Source organism: Myotis lucifugus, unplaced genomic scaffold (assembly GCF_000147115.1).
Source record: "Myotis lucifugus unplaced genomic scaffold, Myoluc2.0 scaffold_269, whole genome shotgun sequence".
Lineage (NCBI taxonomy): Eukaryota > Metazoa > Chordata > Mammalia > Chiroptera > Vespertilionidae > Myotis > Myotis lucifugus.
This window is the reverse complement of record NW_005871317.1, coordinates 178,510-203,920: the sequence shown is the minus strand read 5'-3', so window position 1 is coordinate 203,920 and position 25,411 is coordinate 178,510. Positions and strand designations below refer to the sequence as shown.

The 25,411-nt window shown below is 37.2% G+C and overlaps 1 protein-coding gene across 10 annotated transcripts in view; it reads left to right on the top strand.

Annotated features, from left to right (window-relative positions):
• Positions 1-17,508: 17,508 nt before the first annotated feature.
• Positions 17,509-25,411, top strand: part of MTMR3 (myotubularin related protein 3) — a 66,703-nt gene continuing 58,800 nt past the window's right edge. For 6 of the 10 annotated variants that reach the window (XM_023762958.1, XM_023762957.1, XM_023762956.1 and 3 more), the window contains exon 1: positions 17,510-17,609. The gene's annotated coding sequence lies outside the window, so the exon portion shown is untranslated. Of the gene's footprint in view, positions 17,624-25,411 lie in introns of all 10 variants that reach the window. The other 4 variants (XR_002831791.1, XR_002831792.1, XM_023762950.1 and 1 more) reach the window with 2 other exon arrangements.

Below are 25,411 nucleotides of genomic sequence, written 5' to 3'. Positions count from 1 at the left end.
AGGCACGGTGGTGGGATGCAGGAGGAGGGTGGGTGGAAGAGCGCCCGGAATGACACTGTTTTGAGTCCGCCCAGCCCAGGATGTGAGATTAAACTAAAATTGGGGGGATCTGGAGTTTTGGATGGGCCGCCTAAGAAGGCCTCTGTCGGCTCCCGTGACCTCCCTGGTTTTGGGGGGGACCCAGACCCGTTCATGGGGTCAGCACCGAGGTGCAGCCCGCTGGTCGTGAATGGCAAGCCCTGGGAGGACCCAGGTTTCTCAGCTTGTAGGCCGGGTTCTCTCGCTCAGGGCTCACCTGGTTACTAGTCAACACCTCGGCCATCCGAAGTAGGATGAACGGCCTGAAATGCGGGTCCCCGGGCCCCCCGCGGGCCCACGTGAATGACAGTCTCCGGAGGAGGGGCCGGGCAGCCAGGTGTGTGAGGTTCTGCTTTAGGCCCCTTTAGTATTCCAGGTGATTCTCGTTCATTTCAGTTCCGGGGAGACTGCTTTTTTATCTTTTAAGAGTTTGGGAAGGTGGGGCAGAAGGGGGAAGCCTGAGAAACTTAAACAGAAATTGAGCATCTCCTACAGTTACTTGTGCAGGGTGTTTAGGACACACTTGGGGGAGTGAGGTACTGCCCGACTGGGGGGTATATTCAGGAGGGACGTGGAAGGATCTAGTGGACAGAAGCGGAGGGAGAGGCAGTAGGTCTGCTTTCTGGCTCAGAGTGGTCCAGGGAAGGTGCTTCCCAGCATCCCCGATCCTGGTCGCTCCCAACCACCTGGCTCAGGTTCCAGTGAAGTGAGGGGAGGTGGGTGAGCTTTCTGAGACAAGGGTTGTGAACCAGGAAGGTTTATTGTGAAAGGTCCTTGAAGTTTGCCCAGGCCACGAGGAGTGGTACAGGCAGTTTTTAAGTCTCCTGTAGTTCTGGTTAGCACCTCATGTGGTGAAGTGGAATGCTGAGTTATGAAGGAGGTATTCATAGTGCAGGGGGGAGGGGAGGGCACCCAGTGTGCCTTACAGGAACCATGTCTGTTAGCCCCTTGGTTTCTCCAGGACTCGCTGGAGCTCCCGCATAATACGCCATCGGGTATTTGTTGAGTAAATGAGTAGTATTGAGATGGGAAAAAGAGCTGTTAAGGTGGTTGGTAACGTTAGTTATTAAAAGCTACTTGCTATCTTTCTTGCATTGGAGTGAAGAGCCAGTTTTTAGCTCAGGTAGTTTGTAACTTTGAGTTCAAGAGATTGTTTTTCTAAAGACTGTCATTGGACACTATCCTGTCCTCTAGTTTTTAGATCTTAAATGTGTCTTTAAAAAATGTGTCTTAAATATTTTAGGTGTTAGTGACTTTTTTAAGGATCACATGTTATTAGATGCAGAGACATTTAGAATAATGGGAAACCATAGATTGGCGGAGAGTTTGTGTGTCATTATTTTTTTAAGGATATTTAAAAAATATATTTCTATTGATTTCAGAGAGGAAGGGAGAGGGAGAGAGAGAGGTAGAAACATCAGTGATGGGAGAGAATCATTGATTGGACTCATCCTGCACATCCCTTACTGAGGATGGAGCCTGCAACCCAGACATGTGCCCTGACCAGGAATTGACCTGGTTCATAGGTCGATGCTCAACACAGCACGCTGGTGGGGCTGTATCATTATTGACTACGTGATTGCTGTTGGAAATGTCACATCTGGGCCTCAGTTTTTTCATCTGTACAATTAAGGGTTCTATTCCTTAATATCAAGTAGTTTCTTCAGCTTGGTTCTCCGAATCTTTAATAATTTGTAATTAAGTTGGTGTTCATCTCAAAGGTACATGAGCCTTTTTAACTAAAAAAGGAACATTCTGCCTTGGATTCTGCCTTTAAGCTTATGAATTTTAGATGTTGTTCACAAGTGCTCTGGAAATTGAGTGCATGTTGCAAGTATTATGCAGAAACAACATGCTTATGCTGTTGTAATTCACTTAGTGATGAAATCAAAACGGATTTCACATAGGGAACTTGATAATTTAGTGTGAAGCCACAAGCTTAAGGATGGTTTGGGGGAAGTTTGTGCAAGTTATGTGGCCAGTTTCTTACAGACCACCCAATTCTGTAATTTTCTATGGTGAATTTATATGTAATTTTATAATCAGTGAAATGTTGACCAAAGACAAAGTATGAAACCAAATTTGTATTGACTTGAACTAGGATTCCCAGTAAATCAAGAGGTTACTGAAATTGTTAACATTACTATTTTTAATCTTAATTTTATGATCAATATTGGTATCATACTTTCATCTTCACTTTTGTATCTAGAAATTTAACATACCTTTTAAGTTCACATTTGTATCAGATGTTCAAAATGAAAACTGTTGTAGCATGAGAGTGGATAAATTAGTAAATCCTGGGTTCAAGCATAGGTTGTGCTCCTCATTAGCTGTGCTGTTACTGGCAAGCCGGGTAAGACCTTTGAGCTTCAGTTCCCTTGTTAGTAAATGGAAGAATACCAACTTCTCTATCTCACTGTTGGGGAGGATCAAATGAAATGATGTATATGGAAAGCAATCTAAAAATGTAAGGGGATGATATTAGAATCCTATTGTGGTAGGATCCTCTTTTATTTTCTTGGAAGAGTTGGTTTGTGGAGCAATGGTAAACTTGCTAGGCATTCTCAAGTGCAGATTTTACTAATGTAACTGATACGACAACAAAAGATTTCTGTTTCTGTACTTTGCCTGGAGAAACCTTTCAGCACTTGTATCCCATCTGCCAATAGGAATAGTCACAGTGTTGCAGGAACTTCAGAAAGACCTGGGATGTCTCACATTTGTGCCAAGTTTTGCACTTGGAATAGACCTGCTGGATTTCACCCACTTTGTTATAACGGAGCTGTGGTGGAAGGTGGTAGTCACGGAATTTAGTACATTCTGTGTAAAGTTGTAGTGCTATCTTTTCTAAATGGCAGGTGGCAATGCCACAGGGTAATGAAATAAATATGGTGATTTAAAAAAGCATTAAGCCCTGGCTGGTGTGGTTCAGTTGGTTGGAGTGTTGTCCTGTACACCAAGAGGTGGTGGATTTGGATCCTGGTCAGGGCACATACCCAGGTTTTGGATTCATCCCTAGTCAGGGGCCCATGGAGGAGCAACCGATAGATGTTATTTTTCCTCTTTCTCTCTCAGATTAATAAAAAAAATAAATAAAATAAAGCATTAAAAAATATCAGCACATTGCAAGTGGTGAAAGTATGTATTGATTTGGGAAACTTGTTTATTTTTTAAATATATGATTATATATTTATGTGTTGCAAGGTAAAGTATATTTTTCTTGAGTTGTGGTAAAACTTTGAAGCAGTTGCTTTAGGGCAAGGTACCTAGACTTTATAGTTATGATGACTGTCTATAAGGCGTAAGACAAATGAAAAACTATAAGAAAATTGTGAAGTTGGGTTAAATTAAAGCTACAGTATTCTTTTAAAGGTGAAATATCTCATAACTCTTATAAATTGTTGATTTAATGAACAAAGGTAAGACATAAACTTACGCTAATGTTCTTACTCACTCTTTCCTTTAGGTATTGTCTTGGTGCTGACCATTACAAATCATCTGGATATGCCCAGGCTTGGGTCTACTATGTGCCTGTTTGTGTCTTTATCAGCGGTTCTCAACCTGTGGGTCGCGACCCCTTTGGCGGTCGAACGACCCTTTCACAGGGGTCGCCTAAGACCATCCTGCATATCAGATATCTACATTACGATTCATAACAGTAGCAACATTACAGTTATGAAGTAGCAACAAAAATAATTTTGTGGTTGGGTCACAACATGAGGAACTGTATTTAAAGGGCCAGAAGGTTGAGAACCACTGCTTTACATGATGTTTAGACTGATTTCATTATGAGAGATAGTAGCATGTAGCACGCTTTCCTGATTTCATTTCTTTGGGTTCTAAATTTAATTTATTTTGTAGCTAACGCTTTTATAATTTAGTTGCAGAAGCGAAATATAAATTCATTTAGTCCTCTGAATTATCCATCGATTGATAATCTGACAAAATGTAAGGAATTATAAGTATATTGATTAATTTTACATTTGGAGAGAATTGGTATAAAGCTAAGGAAAAAGTTTTTGGAAGTGCCGTAGGGAAACAGTAAGGAATTTTAACTTAATCTTATTTAAATTTCAAATTTTAGAAAGTGTTATTTTAGATTATAAAAGCTACAGAACATATTCAGTATGGAAATTAAAAAAAAAAACCTACAAAAAACAAGACTTGAGATAACGCAGGAGAATTAAAAAAGTAGATAATCCATAATCCCACTTAGATGTAATAACTTGGTAATTTTTTTTTTCTCTTATATATTATCTACTGAAATACTTACACAACAACTTTCCATGTCAAATTGATGTTCCCATAATGGATATTTAGTGTTCTGTGGTATGGATGCATCATAGTTTATAGCAGTTCCCTGTTAATGGACATTTTCAATTTTGTTTTCTTCAAATAGTGCTGTGATGGATTTTTTCTTATACAATTATGCTATTTCCTTAGGCTAAATATTTAAAGTGGGCTTATCTGGTCAAAGAGAGTGTATTTTAAATTTGAATATACTCAAGGTACTGTATTGATAGATGTTTATTTTAAAGATCCACCAACATTATACTAGTATTCAACTCCACATGTTCTTTTTTTAAAATATATTTTATTGATTTGTTACAGAGAGGAAGGGAGAGAGATAGAGAGCTAGAAACATTGATGAGAGAGAAACATCGATCAGCTGCCTCCTGCACACCCCCTACTGGGGATGTGTCTGCAACCAAGGTACATGCCCTTGACCGGAATCGCACCTGGGACCCTTGAGTCCGCAGGCCGACGCTCTATCCAGTGAGCCAAACCGGCCAGGGCCACATGTTCTTGATAGTGATTTATTATCTTTTAGCTTGGTGGTGGGACCTTAAAATAGTTTGTTCTTTTGTTTGACATCAGGTTTTAGCCTTTACAGCTTAACTGTGTGGAAGGGGCAGGTAAAAATGAAAGTGACAAGGAGTACTTTAGTGGTCTCTAAACTTTTTGATTGTTCATCCCAACAGTAAAAAAATTTTTTTGAGCATTAACCCTCAATCTTTAAGTACTTATTTAATTGACAAACAATAAGTATAGTAACTGGTTATTGTGTACCTTATAAAATATACCCCTCCCGCCAAAAAAATTAACAAGGGTGAGAAAAATAAAGCTAAAAAAAAAAAAATTTTCTCCTTTACTCCAGTGGAGCTTTTTGGGTACTCCTTGAGGTATATTATATTCTGCTGTGGTTATCACAGCTTTAGACTCTTACGATATGTTGTTGGGCTTTCATGGATGATTTTTTGGGGGGCATTTCCACTAGCTCTGCAGATGGTCCAGCCTAGTTGGATTCTGATACTCTGCTTTAAAGTGTCCCATGCTATTGAGAGTCATGTCTACAATAAGGGCCAACATATAAACCTTGCTCATAAAGCATCAGTTTGATATCTTTTGTCATTGTTGAGGTGACTGAATTTAGAAAAGGGCAAATAATAGGGTAGGAAACATTCTGAGTAAGTGTATTTCTCTTAAATGTGAAGAGCTGATATCGTGTAGAGTGTGTTTTATTTTTTTAGAGAGAGGAGAGCAACATTGATATGTTGTTCCCCTTGTTTATGCATTCATTGGTTGCTTCTTGTATGTGCCCTGACCGGGGATGGAACCCGTAACCTTGGCATATTGGGATGATTCTAACCAAGGGAGAGGGATAGAGAGTTAGAAACATCGATCAGCTGCCTCCTGCACACCCCCTACTGGGGATGTGCTCGCAACCAAGGTACATGCCCTTGACCAGAATCGAACCTGGGACCCTTCACTCCGCAGGCTGATGCTCTATCCACTGAGCCAAACCGATTAGGGCTAGAGTGTATTTTAAAATGCCTATGCTTTATGGAAAGCAGTTCAGTTATAACATATCCTTATTTTCTAAGAGCTTAAGTGTTAGAGACTGAGTAAAGGGGTGAATAATTGCTACTTGCTTTCCTTTGCTTGCAAAGTACCACAATTAACCTGTCACTCTAATTCCATTTGGAAGAGCCTGAGCCTTTAACTTTTAAAAAATGCTTTCTCAGGCCAAACTTTCCATGATGAATCTTAGATTAAAAGGTAACTTTTTTCTTAAGTTTGAATAAATTGCTTTTGATTTGCCCCACCTCCCCCTGTAAGTTATGGATGGCATCAGGAAATGGTGCTTTTGCACTAGAAAAATGTCTCTTTCTTCTCCCATCTTGGGGAACTTAATTTCAGTTATTTCTTATGGATCATTGTCAGAGAAAGATATTATTGAAAAGAGCAACTCGAATGATTATTTTTTGCCAGTTAAAGAAATGAGATACTGTAATTTATACTGAAGATGATTGCTGTATACAGTGCTTTAGAAAAAAGTCCAGATATCCCTTTTTACTTTAAATAGCATGATTTATAAGGTTTTTTTCACATCTTTTTAGAACCTCATGAAGATTTGAGATGTTATGACTCCTTTGGGGGCCACATGCCTAATGTTTGACATCTTATTTAAAGAGGTAGATTGTAAACCCTGCAGAAGTAGGTACTGATGGCTGTTCTCCACTTCCCAGCACTTACTATACTGTCTAGTATAGAGTAAGCTATCAATATGGATGGACTATTTCAACTCTTACATATTTCTTTATATCAGTAAATAAGTTATAGCATTGTAAAACCAACGCTCACCATTTTTTGTAGATTGTTCCTTCATCTGATATGCACAGGAAATGTTTTTGTGGGAGAGGTCATTAAGTTTACATTAGCCTTTCAGATATCATTTTACTTTCTGTTAATGATACTTTCAGGGTGACAAAAATTAGTCTTGATATAATAATTACTTTTACTGTGTGTGTGTCCCTCCTACTGGCAAGGCTGTGTATATATGTGTGTGTATTATTATTTATGTAGTAGACTGCTATTTAAAAGAAACATACTCATTAGTCTTTGGGTATATAATGATTCTTGAAACATGGACACCAGTTTGCCGTGGGGTGAATGAATGAAAAGGAGCAAGTATGATTTCTTTCACTTGTCTCATTCTCTCCAGTTCCCTGTACACATGGTTTTGGCTTACTGTGAAAATACTGAAGAGAATTAGTCTTTCAAAGAACTAGTATGTTATTTCCCTTTTGTTTTGCTGTACTTAAAATCCTGTTTAGTAAGTGAAGTAATACTTTTATACATAAGAGGGACCTTGGAAAGACAGGAATGGAAATATTAATAATGATAAATTTCTGGCTGGTGGAATAGTGTGACTATTTTCTTGCTTCATATTCCTTCCTCTGTAAAATCAATAAATAAAAATATTAAAATATACAATTGAATCCCTTTTTGTACTCCTCTTAAATCTTATTTACATTATCCAGAAGTTATTTATGTTTCTTAGCTCATGCTCTTATATTCTTCCTACAAATAATCTGTGTGTATTTAAAATGTAGTATTACTGTGTTTCAAATATATATGGCACCTTAGTACAGTGATTTTCAACCAGTGCGCCACAAGAAATTTTAAAACATGCAATACCTGACTATTTAGTCAGGTACACTGACCTCTTTCCCCTTAGATTGTCAAATAAAAAGTGACAACAGTCAACGCAACAATAGCCACCCAGTGTGAATGAACGTTTTTATTGATTTTAGAGAGAGGAAGGGAGAGGGATAGAGAGATAGAAACATCAATGATGAGAAACACCGATTGGCTGGCTCCCCGCACCGCACGACCCTTACTGGGGGTTGAGCCAGCAACCCGGGCATGTGTACTGACTTGGAATCAGACAGACAGCCTTTTGGTTCATGGGTTGATGCTCAACCACTGAGCCACACTGGCTGGGCCATATTTTACCTTTTAAAGTTATGATATAAAATGACCATACAGAAGAGTGCATAAAACAAATGTGCTGTATAGCTTAATGAATTTTAAAAATAAAGTGGAGAGCTTTTTTGGTATGTCATACCTGTGTCTATCAGAAGGGAAGGAGTTGATGGAGGACTAAAATTTTTGGAGAACAGTTTTGAGAAATCTCAAAATACCATATCTCCATCTTGGCTATGCCTTCATCTTACTATCTCTTTGGGCAAGTTGTTTAGTTTATTTTGGTATCAGATTTTTCTATAGAAAAGGATAATACCTAATCTTTGCAGGACGATTAGGGGCAATTCAGGTAAAAATTATAGGAACATAGAATAGTATTACTACCAGATGGGCCTTTAGGCCATTGAATTTAGGTCTTTTACCTTATAGAGCAGAATTATGATATAGAAAGGTAAAATGATTTGTCCAAAGACACACAGCTGATGATTATTAACATCATTCATTTGTATTAGCTTAAAACTTCCCGAGGCTTACATAAATATGCCAGGCACTTTTCTAAATGATTTACATGTATTAACTCATTTAATTGTCTGGGATTATTCTCAGAGGTAGCTATAATTATTCCAGTGTTACTGATGTGGAAATTTTGGCAAAATGAGGTTAAATAACTTGCCTAGGTATTTGAGTTCTTGAATCTGAACTTTAAAAATAAACACATTTTTATTGATTTCAGAGAGAGGAGGGGAGAGGGTGAGAGATTGAAACATCAGTGATGAGAGAGAATCATTGATTGGCTGCCTCCTGTACACCCCTTACTGGGGATCAAGCCCGCAACCTGGGCATGTGCCCTTGACTGGAATCGAACCCGGGACCCTTCAGTCTGCAGGCTGACACTCTATCCATTGAGCCAAAATGAATAGGACTTGAACCTGAACTTTTATTTTAACTATTTTACTATAATGCCTAATTAAGTAAAAGCACTTAATGATTTTAGACAAATGTTAAAAAGGTTTTGTGAAGTAAAATTTTGGCTTTTTGAAACCAAATTAGGAGAGTAACCTCATTTGTTGTGACCATCATGGTTCTGGGAAAGATTGATGTTAATATTTACTGCTTGGGTTTTATTCCCTCGACAAAGCTCTAGGTAGTTTTCTTTAAAATATATTTTTAATCCTAAGGGGATTTACAACTATTTTACAACTATTGTTTAGATTTCTAGGCAAAATGTTAATAGAAGGGAGCAGATCTAACAAGGGTTAATGTTCCTGCTTTGGTTGCTTAAGTAGCATCTGGTCCTTGTTTTCAGACCAATAATTAAGATTCTATGGTCTAAAAATTTTTTCAAACTAAGGTATAATTTATATACAGTAAAACTCTTTGAGTACAGTTCTGAAAGTTTTAGAAACATGATTTTTTTCTGAGAGGGGGGGAAGGAGGAAGGAAGAGGGAGGAAAGGGAGGGAGAGAAGGAGGGAAGGAGAGGGAGAGGGAGAAACAGAAACATAGATTTATTGTTCCATTCATTTATACATTCTTTGGTTAATTCTTGTATGTGCCCTGACTGGGAATCAAACTCGCAACCTTGGCTTATCAGAATGATGTTCTAACTAACTGAGCTATCCAGCCAGGGGGGAAACTGCTATGATCAAGATGTAGAATAGTTTCATCACCTCAAGAAAATTTCTCCCTGACCCTTTGGAGTCAGCCCCTTCTACTGCCCTCAGTGTCTGATAACTGCTGATCTATTTTGTTACTATAATTTTGTCTTTTCCAGAATTTCATATAAATGGAATCACGTACTATGTAGCGTTTTGACTCTGGCTTCTTTTATTTAACATAATACAATTTGAGATATCTGTATTTTGGGTGTCAGTTATTACTTTTTATTGCTACGTAGTATTCCTATAGGATGTACCACAGTTTGTTTATTCATTCTTCAAGCTCATTTGAGTTGTTTTCCAGTTTTTGATAACTACAAATAAGGTACTATAAAAAGCGTGCATTCACACATGCACACACTTGCGTGTATGTGGCCATGTGTGTGTTTTTTGTTTTGTTTTCTTGTTTCACCCGAGGATATTTTTTTCATTGATTTTTTAAAAATGTTTTTATGATTTCAGAGGGAGGGCGGGAGAGGGAGAAATAGAAGCATCAATGATGAGAGAGAATTATCAATCAGTTGCCTCCTGCATGGTCCCCATTGGGGATTGAGCTGGCAACCCGGGCATGTGACCTGACCCAGAATCAAACCATGACCTCCTAGTCCATTAATTTTTTTAAAGATAGTAGGAGCAGTGGAAAGAGCGAGAGATAGATTGATTGCCTCCCAAACTCACCCAGACTGGGGCTGGGGAATTGAACCTGCAATCCAGGTATGTTCCCTTGATCGGGAATCGAACCCCAGACCCTTAGGTGTGCTGGCCGATGCTCTGACCACTGAACCACTATTGCCAGGGCCCATGGATTTTTTTTCTTAATGGTTCTAAAAAAAAAAATACGGTGCCTTGACCTGGAAAAACTTGTAATTTTCACAGGTCATTGTAAATTGCTTAGTAAACTTCACCCCCCCCCCCCAAAGCCCACTCTGGAATGGGAATAATTTGTTATGTAAATAATCTTACACTAAATCATTAAACTTTTTAAAATTTAGGCACACATACTTAGTGGATAAATTTAGTTATAAAACATTAGTGCATAATTTCATACTATGTTTTTAGTAGCTTTTGAATTGTGAATTCTTGACTTTTGTTCCTTTAAGTAGCAGCATTAGGTTATGTAATTAGTTATGAAAAGTCTGTAAGTAAAACATGTTTATTAGCACTACAGAGTTTCCTGTTCCTCTCCTCCCCTCCCCCAAGATGCCTGGAAATATTAACATTGGTAGCCAGAGTTTCATGTGAACAAGACATAAGACATGTTTTGTGGTTTACGGTTGATTAGGTACTTGAACTAAATTATCCTCTATTCCAATGCAATGAGCTTTCTTTTTCTAGCAATATAAGGCCAAAAGAAAGAAATGGGACCTTTTTCTTTGGAAAAGAGATTGCAGGCAGTTTTTGCAAGTTAAAGTTTTGAGGTTCCAATTCTTTTTTTTTTTTTTTAAATATATTTTATTGATTTTTCACAGAGAGGAAGAGAGAGAGATAGAGAGTTAGAAACATCGATGAGAGAGAAACATCGATCAGCTGCCTCCTGCACACTCCCCACTGGAGATGTGCCCACAACCACGGCACATGCCCTTGACCGGAATCGAACCTGGGACCCCTCAGTCTGCAGGCCGATGCTCTATCCACTGCGCCAAACCGGTTACGGCTTGAGGTTCCAATTCTGACCCTGCAGCAAACTACAGAGACTATGGTGGTTTGACATGTTCGAGAATAGTATGTGTGTTTGTATTTCTTTGGCTTAGTCTAGAGTCTTAGTTTAAGCCCTTCAGATTTAAATGTCTTTTATGATTTAGATATTTGGTGTACAGAACATTATTTCAACAATGTACATTTCTTCCGAGTTAAAATATTCAGAAAAGTGAATATTGCTTAGAACAAAGAGATATTATACTTCAAATGTGGTGATTTATAAGTGGAAATCTAATTTGTAGGCTGTTATGTGTCTAGCTATTTTACATGGAAATATTGACCTGAAGATCCCCTATTTTGATAGTAATGGGGATTGCAAATTAGCACTTGGTCTTATGTATGTGGCTATTTGAAATGGACAAGCTTTAGGCTCTTTACTTTTCCTGAGACTACAGTGTTGGTGACATAAGTCTAGAATTCCAGAATAGAGTTACCAAAACAAACCCTGGGAATATGGAGGTAGCAACTATGGGATCTGTGTTATAAATAAATTTTTAATTAGCTCTATTAGTTGCACACTTTATTTTCACTGCTACCTTGTGAAGCAGTAAGGGCAGGCCATATTATCACTCTCACTTTACAGGTGAATAAATTGTGTTTCATAGCTGCCAGTCTTGTCTGAGGTTCCACCGCTTGTGAATAGCTGAACTAGAACTTGAACCTAGATCTTCTGATGTCAAGTTTAGAAGCTCTTTCCTATTGCAGTTTAGTATGGTGATTAAGAGCTCATGCTTAGCCCAGCCAGTGTCACTCAGTGGTTGAGCATCGACCCGTAAACCAGGAGGATACGGTTTGATTCCTGGTCGGGGCACATGCCCAGATTGCGGGCTCCATTCCCAGTAGGGGATGTGCAGGAGGCAGCCGATCGATGATTCTCTCTCATCACTGGTGTTTCTCTCCCTCCCTCTCGCTGAAATAAATAAAAACATTAAAAAAAAAAAAGCCCTGGTTGGTTTGGCTCAGCAGTTAGTGTGTTGGCCCTCGGACTGAAGGGTTATGGGTTCGATTCCAGTCAAGGGCACGAACCTTGGTTGCAGGTTGGATCACCAGCCCTGGTTGGGGCATGTGTGGGAGGCAACCAGTCAATGTGTCTCTCTCACATCTATCTCTCCTCCCTTCCACTCTCTCTGAAAATCAATGGGGAAAAAAAATGTCCTTGGGTGAGGATTAACAACAACAACAAAAAGAGCTCAGGCTTGGGTTTGAATGGTGGCTCCACCACTAGTATGATACCTACCTGTGATCTTAGGCAAATTGTTGAATTTCTCTGTGCCTCAGATTTCTCAGCTTTAAAATGGGGATAACAGTATCTACCTCTTGGGACTTTTGTGAGGATTCACCAAGTGCTTATTACAGTAGCTAGGCATTAGTCAACACTCCATGTACTAGTATACTAGTTGCAGTTATTGCTACTGTTACTGGAGTGATAACAACACAGTAGCAACACTTGCCTCTTCCCACAGGGTTAGTGTTAGAGGTGAAATAAGGTAAATGCGAGGGGATTTGGATTTTGGCAGAAAGATGGCAAGTGTTTGTGTGTGCGTGCGCGTGTGTGCGTCTATTGCTTTTAAACGTGTAAGCAATTGGACATCTAAGTACAAATATGTTAGACAGTTGGAGCTTTATAGGGCAAGGCAGAGAAAGGAGGATCAGTGCTGGAGGTAAATTTTTAAATCACCATCACAGATGGTGTATGGGAGACTTACTCTGTACCAAGATTTAAACAACACCAGGTTGTTGCTGTCTCTTACATATGGTTCTTAGAGCTATTTGTTACATAAGCAGTAAGAAGCTTATACATTTTCCATTTTTAGTGGTTACACAGAATAATAGAGGAACTTATCAGCGCATATCTTATAAGTAACGGAGATTCATAGATTATTGAATACTTCTTGAGCTCTTTTACCATGTGTATAACTCTTAAGAGTTGGGGAATTCTGAATTATAAATTAGAGGATTATGCCATTTGGTGCTTGGATCTTGTGTGTGGATAAGGTATTCTTGGCATTCTAAATTAAATGCAACTTGTTTGAATTTACTTGTTAGGTAATACCTTGCCTTTAATATAATAGCTGCTCAGTAGAATATATATTTTTATATATTCAGTGTTTTTGTATACTTACAACTTTTCCTCTTTGGATATTAAAGCAACTTTTATGGGTTTTTGGTGTATGCTTTAAATTTATACACTAAGAACATACATGAGCATATTTTAATGATGATAGATTTCTTTAACTGTAAATCTGTATGTTACCTTTTTAAGTCATTCTATATCCTTCTACTCTCCAACCTGAAACACGTTCTCAGCATCTCAAAGTCCAGATTCATCTTGAACATTTGCTCTCCTGTCAGTCTTAAAGTTTATAGGAACAACTTTGGTGTCTTCTAAAGAGAATAATACCACACATGAATACTTATTTTTACTTTGTATACCCTAAGAGCATTATTACTGTCCATTATTTTATTTTATTAGGATCTTTTCCCCTTCCTGCTCTGTGGAACTACTTTAATTGTACTGCACATGCCCCTTCTCCATTCCCAACAGTGTTTTACCTTCTCAAAACTAAGAATTGTAAAAATTTTTATTAGTGGGCTCCTCTAAAAAGGTACAGTAGAACATATTTTTCCCTTCAGAGATATTCCATGTAGCTTCGGAGAATTCTTGGATATCTTGTTTTTGTTAACTTCAAAATTCTTCAATTCATTTACCTGATACAGAAAAGTAACTTTTCCTTCCTTAAGAACATAATAAAAAGCTTTTAAATGTACATATTAGCATAAACTCTACTTAAGCAAAATTATCAGAAGATTTTACCGGACGTTTTTTGGACACTTGCACATAAGAGAATCTTTTAACATGATACTACGTAAAACCCCTTATTTCACTAAAGCATGTGAGTGGCTTTGATAAACACTTTGAGGGACTCTTTTGAAATGCAGTGTTTTGGCCATCATTTCAACTCTACAGAAAATATGGTTCCATGATAAACTCAACAAAAAGCACATTGGCAGCAGTCCAGAAGCTGACTCACCAAGGAGTAATGATAGACGCTTTGAAGGGAATGGTCTATCCCAGGGTCCTATTTCAAAGCTTCATGCTATGATTACATCAAGTGAAAGGCAGCCAAGAAATCAAGATGAGATCTTGCAGTACCTCCTGGGAATAATGGTAGGAAGACTTCCATAGTAGTATGCAACTAAGGTTGGTGGGTTTTTTTCCTATCACTCTTGTAAAACTTGGGGATGGGAAACAAGGTGAGGGTTTAGAATAGTGGTTATTTTTGTGGGGCTGCAGTGCTGTTTCCTTGTTGGGCCTGAATGAGAATAGTCTTGTAGTGACTAAGGGTTAACTCAAGAAGCTCAATGCTGTATCAGTTTTCTAGAGCTCAGGGAATATACTTAGCTCAGTAGTAAGCACAAGTATCAAGTTCATGTCAGACACTGTAGCTACTGTTTCCTACTTGAACAAACCAGAAAAACCAAAGCAAGACCAGAATCAGTTCAGTTTTGAAGAACAGACCCTTTGCCTACTCGCATTGCACATTTCAGGAGTAAAAATTATACAAAGGTGGGCCTGGCTTCAGAACTGTGAAATAAGTAGTATTAACTCTGTTTTTGTGGATTAAAGTGATTGCCGTTCCATTTCTAAATTCCATTTCATAGCCTTAAGTTTTCCTAGGTGGCAGATTAATCTTTTATAATCACTACCAAAGATCACTTAATGTTGACTCTCTGTAGAAATAGTTTGCCCTTTTCATATTGTTGAAGGTTGTCTCAGATAAGAAAACACTTGAATAATCTAAAAATATTTTTCATAGATAAAACTTAGTGAATATGCCACAGGGATGAATTGACCCAATTTTTTTTTTTATTATTGTAGTACTTTCTATTTCTCAGTAAAAATTGTTGAACATGATAGTCCTTTCCTATTGAATATCGTGGAAGATGCTTTTAGCTGTTTGCTATAGTCTTTCAAGCATAATATTTAGGAATGAAAAGTTAGTTTTCAAAGTGCTGTCATTTAATATGAGCTTTCTCCAGAATATGCCTTTCAAAAGTTAAAAGTGTATTTCTTTTAAAAAAATATTTTTGATTTCAGAGAGGAAGGGAGAGAGAGAAATATCAATGATGAGAGAGAATCATTGATTGGCTTACTCCTACTGGGGACTGAGCCCCAAACCTGGGCATGTGCCCTGACCAGGAATTGAACCATGACCTTCTGGTTCATAGGTCAACACTCAACCACTGAGCCTTGCCAGCCGGGGCTGTATTTAATTCTTTATAATAAATAACTATACATTTGCTACTTGTTAAGAAATAGTGTCATTTTTCTCAGTTTAAGCTTGAAAGATAAGAAATTAGTAGAAAGTGAGCCTTTTTCTATGTCTTATCGGGTACCCAGGTAGTATTAAATTTAGGTCAGTTGTTTGAATTGCATTCTGAGTGTACATGCAGTTATGTAGAACAGAAACAGCTTGCATGGGACTGGAAGTACTGAAAAGATAAAAACTAGTTGGTAGCGAACTGCATTGTTAAACTGAGTGGTGGATCAGCAAGGACTTGTGGTTGCTGGGTTTGATTTGTAATACTCAATTGTTTTGAAATGATTAGCCCTGAAACAAAGTAATTTAAAACTTAGATATGGTAGGAAATTTCAGATTCCTTTAAAAAAAAAAAAAGTCTTTTAAAGAAGGACTCTTTTCTCCAGAGATATTTAGCTCCTTGAGTGCTGCATGAATCTTAGCCATTGCTATGGTGATTTTATACCCACCAAGAAGTTTCATTTTATTCTTTTGTTTCAGATTTGTGCCATTACTGAGTGAATTTTTTAAATGAGATTGCTCTGTTTGTTGCTAAACTATGATATATACAAGCCCACTAAATTGACCTATTCCTTTTTTCCCCTGTGAGTTTAGAAAAGTCCTGCAATTTTAGGTCAGTGGTTCAGTGCCAGAGGTTAGCTTTTCTTATTTTTTACATTTTGAATTATATCTGGAGGATTATTAATTTCAAATTGTGTCCTTAAACCAGATCTTTTTGAACAGTAGGAACTCTCCAACACTTAATTTATAATTCTAGCGAAAGGAATAGAGTATTCACTGGGTTTTATTTGTTTTTGAGGTCCTTGCATTTAATTCATGGATTCGAAATAAATTAACTTATAGATAGTGGCAAGTAAGTAAATTGTAATTTATTCATCATGATTTCTCATTCCTCATTTTCTGGTTACTTAAGGGTTATTAAACGTGTGTACTAGGCCTGGCCAATTTTGTACCTATCCCACTTATAGTACTAATTGGCATTTGACACAAAGGGCCAATAGGTGTTCTTCTCTGATATTGGTACACAGACTACAGGAGCAAACTGTCAGTTTTCTTCTGGGTTTGTGAAGCTGGGACTGCCTCTAGCAGGAGTCAGGCGGTCTGTCTACAGTGGGAGAGAATGAGGCCAGTGAGTAAAGAGAAGCATGAGATAAAGAGATGGATCCGGTAGCATTGAGCCTTTGAGGCCCTACTGCCTGAAGTTCATTCTTTGTTTCTGTGTCCCACCTCAGTATCCTTCTGTGAGCAAGTCAGTTCTGATTTTAAGTTAGCTTGGGTTTCTTTCACTTACAATTGAGAATTCTGACATATCTAATGCTATTACCTATTATTGTTTCTATACTGACTTTCTAAGTATTTAAAGATAGCTTGAACTTTAATCTCAGGATAAACATTTAATATACATAGGTGAACTTGCTTCATATATGAATTAATCTTCAGAATCAATGGAGTGAAAATGAAGTATCTTCCATTTTCAGTGGTCTTGGCTTAAAGCAGTGGTTCTCAACCTACCTAATGCCGCGACCCTTTAATACAGTTCCTCATGTTGTGGTGATCCCCAACCATAAAATTATTTTCGTTGCTACTTCATAACTGTACTTTTGCTACTGTTATGAATCGTAATGGAAATATCTGATATGCAGGATGTATTTTCATTGTTACAAATTGAACATAATTAAAGCATAGTGATTAATCACAAAAACAATATGTAATTATATATGTGTTTTCCGATGGTCTTAGGCGACCCCTGTGAAAGGGTCGTTCGACCCCCAAAGGGGTCTCGACCCACAGGTTGAGAACCGCTGGCTTAAAGGGAAAAGTGTTTATGATAGGTAAAGGATGGATCAATATTCTTTTCTAACCATTTGTACCTATACAGTGTAGAAGTTTCCTTTAAAGAGATGATCACCACAAATCAGTAGAAGGGCAAAGAAATAGTCATATTGTAGTCATAATTTCACTGATTAGTCATAAATATCCTCTTTATATTCTGACAGTGAACCTGTGGTGACCTTATAAAAGGATCAAAAAGAGGGAGGAGGAAAACTGAGTGAAAAGTAGAACAGAGAAGAGGAAGTAAAGAGGTGAGATATATATGGTAAGCTTTATTGAGCCACTAATAATTGTAGGTTCCATGAATTGCCTACATCTGGATTAGATGTACTCCTGAGAAATCAGTTAGTGATAGAGATGAAGAAAAGTCTTAATTTGTTTTCTTTAGGCTGAGGTTAAGGTTGATGTGGTGAATAAGGTATTAGGAGCAGCTTTCTTGTCTTGCTTAAGCTCTTGGCATTATGTTGTCTTACAAAATCTGCTCCCTTATTATTTGACCCTAATTACTTGAGTATGACACATTAGGTGAGAATAAAAAATGAGTACTCAAACTTTCAGGATTGTTGTTTTGGAAGCCTTTGATGAATGGGATTAATGTGTACATGAATTTAAAAATATTCCAGCCCCAGCCCTAGCCCGTTTACCTCAGTGGATAGAGCATCAGCCTACGGACTGAAAGGTCCTGGGTTCAATTCTGGTCAAGGGCACATGCCCGGGCTGCAGACTCAATCCCAGGAGACAGCCAATCAGTGATTCTCTCTCATCATTGATGTTTCTATCTTTCTCTCCCTCTACCTTCCTCTCTCAACTATATATATATATAGTCCAGCCCCAAAGTAAACTTGACCATTGGCAAGAAAGTTGTAAGCCAAATTTGAGATGTCTATGCTACACTACCCAACTTTTAGCCTAATCTGTTTTAGCTGGCTTGCCCTATGTAAGTTGAAACTTCCTTTAAGGCTTTACTATGGGTTAAATGCAGTTCATGGATCTCCATTAAAAAGTGTCTTAATTATACAGATCCTCATGGTAACCTAAAGCATACATTCTGAGTTTAGATTTACAGTAAAATGGTCTATATTCCAAAACATGGTTCCACCAGAAACTAATGGTTTGATGTTGGGCAGGTCATTAACTTCGTAGCTCCCTACTCTATAAGATTTAGGAAAAATATCTTGCCTTACCCAGAGCACATGTGTATATATACCTTTACTTTTTTGCTGCCAAATGGGGGAAAATATCAGCTTAATTGAGGTATAATTTGTACAAAACATAATTCACCCATTTTTAACCATAAAGTTTGAGTTTTTATAAATGTATAAAGTTGTATAACCAACTCCATTTTATCACCCCAGAAAGTCCCTCTTGTCCCTTTGTGATCACTTTCTTTCTTCCATCCCTGCCTCTGGTGGAAACTGATCATGGTAACTATTATTTTGCATTTCCCCCCAGAATGTTATAAAAATGGAATCATACAGTATGTACTATTTTGTTTCTTCTCTCTTTCATTTAGTATAATGCTTTGAGATTGATTCATGTTGTTAAAAGTAGTAGTAGAGCCCTAGCCGGTTTGGCTCAGTGGATAGAGCATCAGCCTGTGGACTGAAGGGTCCTGGGTTCAATTCTGGTCAAGTGCACATGCCTGGGTTGTAGGCTCGATACCTCGTCGGGGCGTGCAGGAGGCAGCCGATCAATGTTTCTCTCTTATCATTGATGTTTCTCTTTCTCCCTCTCCCTTCCTCTCAGAAATTAATAAAAATATATTTTTAAAAAAGTAGTAGATTGTTCTCTTTAATTACTAGTTAGTAGCTGTTATGAACAAAGCTCCTATGAATATATACAGGTCTTTGTATGGGCATGTGTTTTCATTTCTCTTGGTTAAATACTTAGGAGTGGAAATTGCAGGGTTGTATAGTAAATGCGTGCTTGCAACTTTATGAAAAACTGCCGAAGTATTTTTCAAAGTCACTATACCATTTTACATTCCCATTAGCAATGGATGAGAATTCCAGGAGCTCCGCATACTTGTTAAACTTGGTATCGTAGGTCTTTATTAATTTTAGTTATTCTTGTGGGTCTCTAGTATTATGCTAGCATGATTTTATTTTGTGATTTCCAGGTGATTAACGATGATTATCTTTTGATGTGCTTATTGCCATTCATTTATCTTTTTTGGTGAGGTGTCTTTTCACATTTTTTGCCTATTAAAAATTAGTTTTTTTGTTTACCATTGCATGAGTGCTTTTTATATTCTGGATGTGAGTTCTTTATCACAGGTTTCGTAAATCACATGTTTTACAAATATGTTTTTGTAGTTTGTGATTTGCCTTTTCATTTTCTTGATGTATCTTTCAAAGATTGATAATTGAATTTTTATGAAGTCTAAGTTACTGATTTGTTTTTTGTTTTGTAGTTAATGTTTTTTATATTCTATGTAAAGAATCGTCTCTAAACCAAGCTCACTGATATCTTCTTAACATTTTTTTGGAAGTTTCATAGTACTGTGTTTTACATTTAGGTCTGTGAAACAGTCTGTTTAATGAATGAGGTAAGGGTTGAGGTTCATCTTTTTCTGTACAGATATCTAAATTTTCCTATAAGCATTGCTTTAACTGCATCCCTCAAATTGACACATTATGTACTACCATTAAGTACAAAATATTTTCTAATTTCGATTGTCTATTTTAGCTTTGGGTTATTTAGAAGTATGTTGTTTGATTAACAAATATTTAGGGTTGTTTTAGATATCTTGTTAGTGATTTTTTTTTTTTTTTTAAAGAGAGAAAGGAAGCGGTGACGGGAGAGAAGAAGGGGCAGAGAGGGAGAAAGAGAGCAACATCGATGTGAGAAACATTGATGGTTGCCTCCTGTACTTGCTCTGACCAGGGATTGAACCCAAAACCTAGGTATGTGCCCTGACTGGGAACTGAACCTGCCACCTTTTTGATGTATAGGATGGTGCTCCAACCAACTGAGCAACCTGGCTGGGATTTCAAATTTTTTACTTTGAGATTTCTTTTGCAGTGATGCATATCACGGTGACTATATTATGTGTCCTTCAAAAGAATATGTATCCTGCAGGTAGATATCAATTATTGGTTGATAGGAATTATTAGAGTATCTTATATATTTACGTATTTTTTGTTCTGAGTGCTAACATCCCTACAATTGTGGATTCAGTTCTGTCAGCTTTTGCCTCACATATGAAAGGTTCAAATCGGTGGTGCGCAGGCAGGCTAAATAGCCATCTTAGATGGTGATTAAAGAAAAATTTATTTAAGGAAAAGGGGATGGGAGATGGGAATATCCAAAGGGGTCCTTGGAGACAGGTTCAGGGAGTTAGCCGGGACAAGCTGTTGCTGCCCATTGTTCCCCTGGTGGGGTCCCTTAGGGGTTTGGGGATATGTGCCTGTGGGGGAAGGGAAGGGGAAAGGGAAGGGCACCAGAGTGCTCCTTGGAGAGCAGCACACTGAGCGGATGTATCTCTTTCTTGCTGGTGGAAAGCTTAGGGAAGGTCTCGGGGGAGGGTCTTAATAGAATATTCACGCAGAAAGAAGCCTTCTTGGCCCTAACCGGTTTGGCTCAGTGGATAGAGTGTCAGCCTGCGGACTCACGGGTCCCAGGTTCGATTCCGGTCAGGGGCATGTACCTTGGTTGCGGGCACATCCCCAGAAGGGAGTGTGCAGGAGGCAGCTGATCGATGTTTCTCTCTCATCGATGTTTCTAACTCTCTATCCCTCTCCTTTCCTCTCTATAAAAAATCAATAAAATATATTTAAAAAAAAAGAAAAAAAAGAAAGAAAGAAGCCTTCTTGGAGTTTCCCTTATCTTTCAAAAAGCAAAACTTTTGGGAGTGGGGCTGCTATGAATCTCCTCTCCAGGGAAATTTCATGGCCATGAAGAAAAAATATGGATAAGATCACATCTGCATTAAAAATGTTATGAAAAACTTTCAGCCTGGCTGGTGTGGGTCAGTGGTTGAGCATCGACCTATGAACCAGGAGGTCACGGTTTGATTCCTGGTCAGGCCACATGCCCGGGTTGCAGGCTCTATCCCCAGTGTGGGGTGTGCAGGAGGCAGCTGATCAATGATTCTCTCTCCCTCTCCCTTCCTCTCTGAAATCAATAAAAATATATTTTAAACATTATGAAAAACTATCCTGTTTATTCCCCTAGAAACCCATTTACTCCATCAGAGATGAATCTTTTAGAAATGCAAGATTTTGTATGATGCAAGTTTTGAATAAATTAATGTATTACATTTTGCAGACAGCCTTTTGCAGCATCTGTCCTGATTTACATGTTCTAATGATTTATGGAGGGATTTTATGTAAATTAAGAAATGTTTAGCCTTTATAATAGGACTAGAATCCCAATGCACGAAATTCATGCAAGGGGCTTGGCCCTCGCACTCCTGGCTTTGTCCGGAAGGTCATTTGGCTGTCTGGTTTAATTAGCATATTACACTTTTATTATAGATTGTAAACAATACCCTGGATCTACTACTTTACCAGTTGGTCTCTAATGCTTATAATTGATAGCTGGAACTGTTTCAGTGGCCACTGTAACCACAGTATTTTGAGCTTTAAGACATGATGTCACTATTTAATTATGGATTATTCTGTTCTTGTTCTATAATATCCCAACACCTTTATAAAGGATTTTGTATTGGCTTCCCCTAGCTGCTTTTCATTAGAATATGGCAACAATAGGACTAGCCTCTTAAAAGTCTGTTTTAACATTAGAAGTGGAAAGGTGATGCTATGAAGGAGGTATTAAGTTTTCATATATCTGTATATTGCTTAAATAAAAAATTGTGTGGCCAAAGGTATCTCTTATAGTTGGGTCATTGTTTAGGATTACAGAATTCAGTTTTCTTTTCTTAGTGATATTATTCTCTTCTCTATTCCTTGTTATTCAAGGAAAGACCCTTCATGTAATATTTTAAAAATTGTACTGGGATTTGAATTAAAAGTAGCAGCCCATACCTAGCAGACTTTATAATCATAGCATGTAATTTTTATCTAATTTTCACCTACTGAATTGGATATTTTTGTTCACCAGAACCTTTACTTCACTGGAACGAGTCTTCATGTCAAATTTGGCATTATTCAGTAGAGCTAGTATTTAAATATTGACAAAAGATGTCAAATAATTTATTCTTATTTTATTGAATACTACTAGGTAAATGATAGAAGGTTATAAAAATACTAGAGGCTCGATGCATGAAATTCATGCAAGAGTAGGCCCTCGCAGCCCTGGCTTTGTCTCGAAGGTCGTCTGAACGGTCGTTCAGCTGTTCTGCAGTAAGGTTGATTTTCATATTACGCTTTTATTATTATAGATTATGCATTTATTTAATACCTGTTGTTTTGCTTTCCTTTTATAGCTTTATGTCTTGGTAAAAAGTCATTATGGGTAAATTGACGTATTGTGTCCATGATATATATGGATAAGTAAGATTTTTGTGTAGCTTGAAGATTTTTATGAGTTAAACAGTATTATTTGCTAACAGATTAAATGGGAGTTGGATAACTGTCAAGGGATCATTTGATATAGGAATTTGCTTATTTATCTTGAAATTATAAAATACGTTTTCCCATCTGAAATCATTCAGTGTCTTATGTTGCTAACGCAGAGTTTGTGTTTCAGTTAGAAAAGATTAGTAATTGATTAGTAATCGCTAGTGTTATTTGGTATGAGATGTACCTGGAAGGGAAGTGTTAGGAGCATGATGTATACTTGTGCTGTTTAGAACTTTACATATATATTTCCTTCTTAACACTAATCTCCCAATGTATGCCAGAATAAGGTTTTACTTCTTAATGTACTGAAAAATAAGTCCGTGATGTTAAGCAAGCATCAATAAATTGGTTATACATATATTTTTAAAATTAATCCTCACCTGAAGATATATATTTTTTTATCCCATTGCTTTTTAGAGAGAGTGGAAGGGAGGGGTAGAGACAGACAAAGAGAGAAACATGGATGTGAGAGAGACACATTGATTGGTTGATTAGTTGCCTCCGGGCATCTAGCCTGCAACCTAGGCATGTGCCCTTAACTGGAATCGAACCTGAGACCCTTCAGTCTGCAGGCTGACTCTCTTAACTACAGCAAAACTGTCTAGGGCTAAATTGGTTATATAATTTAAAAGAACTTCTATGTGTTCTAATTAATTTTGAATTTTAAACAGGTAGGAGCTCTTTGAAGCATGTCCTCTGCCTTGAAACATCTTCCTCTTTTATGTCTTTGCTTGTTTCTTTTATGGGACTTGGTTTAGGCTTATTAACACAATAAATATTTACCAAATGCTGCGTATTTAATAGGCACTGTTATGCCCCAGGCCTTGTGGATGGAGTGGTAAAAACAAGATTATATGGTCTCTGACCTCATTCAGTTTGTTGCCTGTCAAGGAAAAGAAATAGGCCAGTGATGGCGAACCTTTTGAGCTCGGCATGTCAGCATTTTGAAAAACCCTAACTTAACTCTGGTGCTGTGTCACATATAGAAGTTTTTTGATATTTGCAACCATAGTAAAACAAAGACTTATATTTTTGATATTTATTTGATATATTTAAATGCCATTTCACAAAGAAAAATCAACCAAAAAAATGAGTTCGCATGTCACCTTTGACACACGTGTCATAGGTTCGCCATCACTGATTATAGGCGTAGGAGTTGGAATTACTGATGTGTAAGTTGCTTTTTTGATTCAAGTGGGTAAAATATGTTGAATGGTTAAGATAGTCTTCTGCTTTTTTTTTTCTTTGATACACTGGAGGTTTTACCAGAATCTGTCTGGAAATTCTGTCAACTATTAATTTAAAAATATGTCATATGTTAAGGGAAAAGGGAATTTTAACAAAAAAATGCTATTGGTTGTGGAATCTAACATGTAGATGTACACAATATTATTTGCCTTTAAGAATACAAAGAAATTATTGCCTTTTTGTATGGTTAATTGAATTGCCTTATTTCTTTCTTTCCTACAAGAGACATTTTAGTATCAGGCTCAAATCAACAATTATAACCCTTAATGTTTTGGGAAAAAACATCATATGACTGACTACATAGTTTTGCTAGTAGTCACTGGGTCATTAATTAAGTTTCCTCATTTTATGCTTCCTGTCCTTTCTGTTTTCTTCTGGAGGGAAAAATGTTTTCTCTAGGCTCCCCTCTTCTTAATTCTTTAGCAGGGCACATTTTTATTCTTTATGCCCAAAATGTACATACTTAAAAGTAATTGACATTCTGTCTTGCCTTGGATTTCTCACTGACACATTTGGTGAAGTGGTTTAAAGTATCCAATTTGAAAGCAAAAGCTAGCCATGAAGGGAGAAAGGGAAGTTTTCTCATCAAAGGGTTAATAAAATTGTCGTAAAGCAGTGTTAATATGCCCAATAAGACATTTGGGTCTTGAAATTTAATAAGTATTTCAGGACTATTAATTATATTTATTTTTAGGCATTTTTCTAGTCTTGGTTTTAATCTGTAGGAAATATTTTTCTAGATTAAACTCAACCCAGTATAATTATGTTTATAATATGTTTCAGATATCTAACTTTATTTAGGATACTAGTTGATGACCTTATATATGCATTTTGTTTTACCTGTGCTTTTGTTATTCTTAAGGTTTAAGTGATTTGTTTTAAAATTTTAAATCAGATAACTCAGGAACTCATTTGTTATTCCTCATTAGTGAAAAACATTATTAGATCATGGCATATAGTTCTAAGTGACTTATTTCTGCTAATTAAACCATCTGTAATAGGCTAGAGAAAAGAACATTTTGTTGGGGTTTTAATATGTAAAACTAAGCCCATCAGGAAATTTATGGCTAAGATTAAGATTTTAGGAATAAACAAGGTATTTAAACTGGTCTAGATATGGGACTTTACTAAACAATATCTTACTAAATTTGTGTGTGTTCAGTTTTGGTGCCTACTTGTATTTAGAATATTTGAATGTCGTGTTATAGTCATTTGCATATTTGTCTTGCATCTAGTAACAAAAATGGTTGAAAATGAAACTTTTTGAATGGTTTCACTTA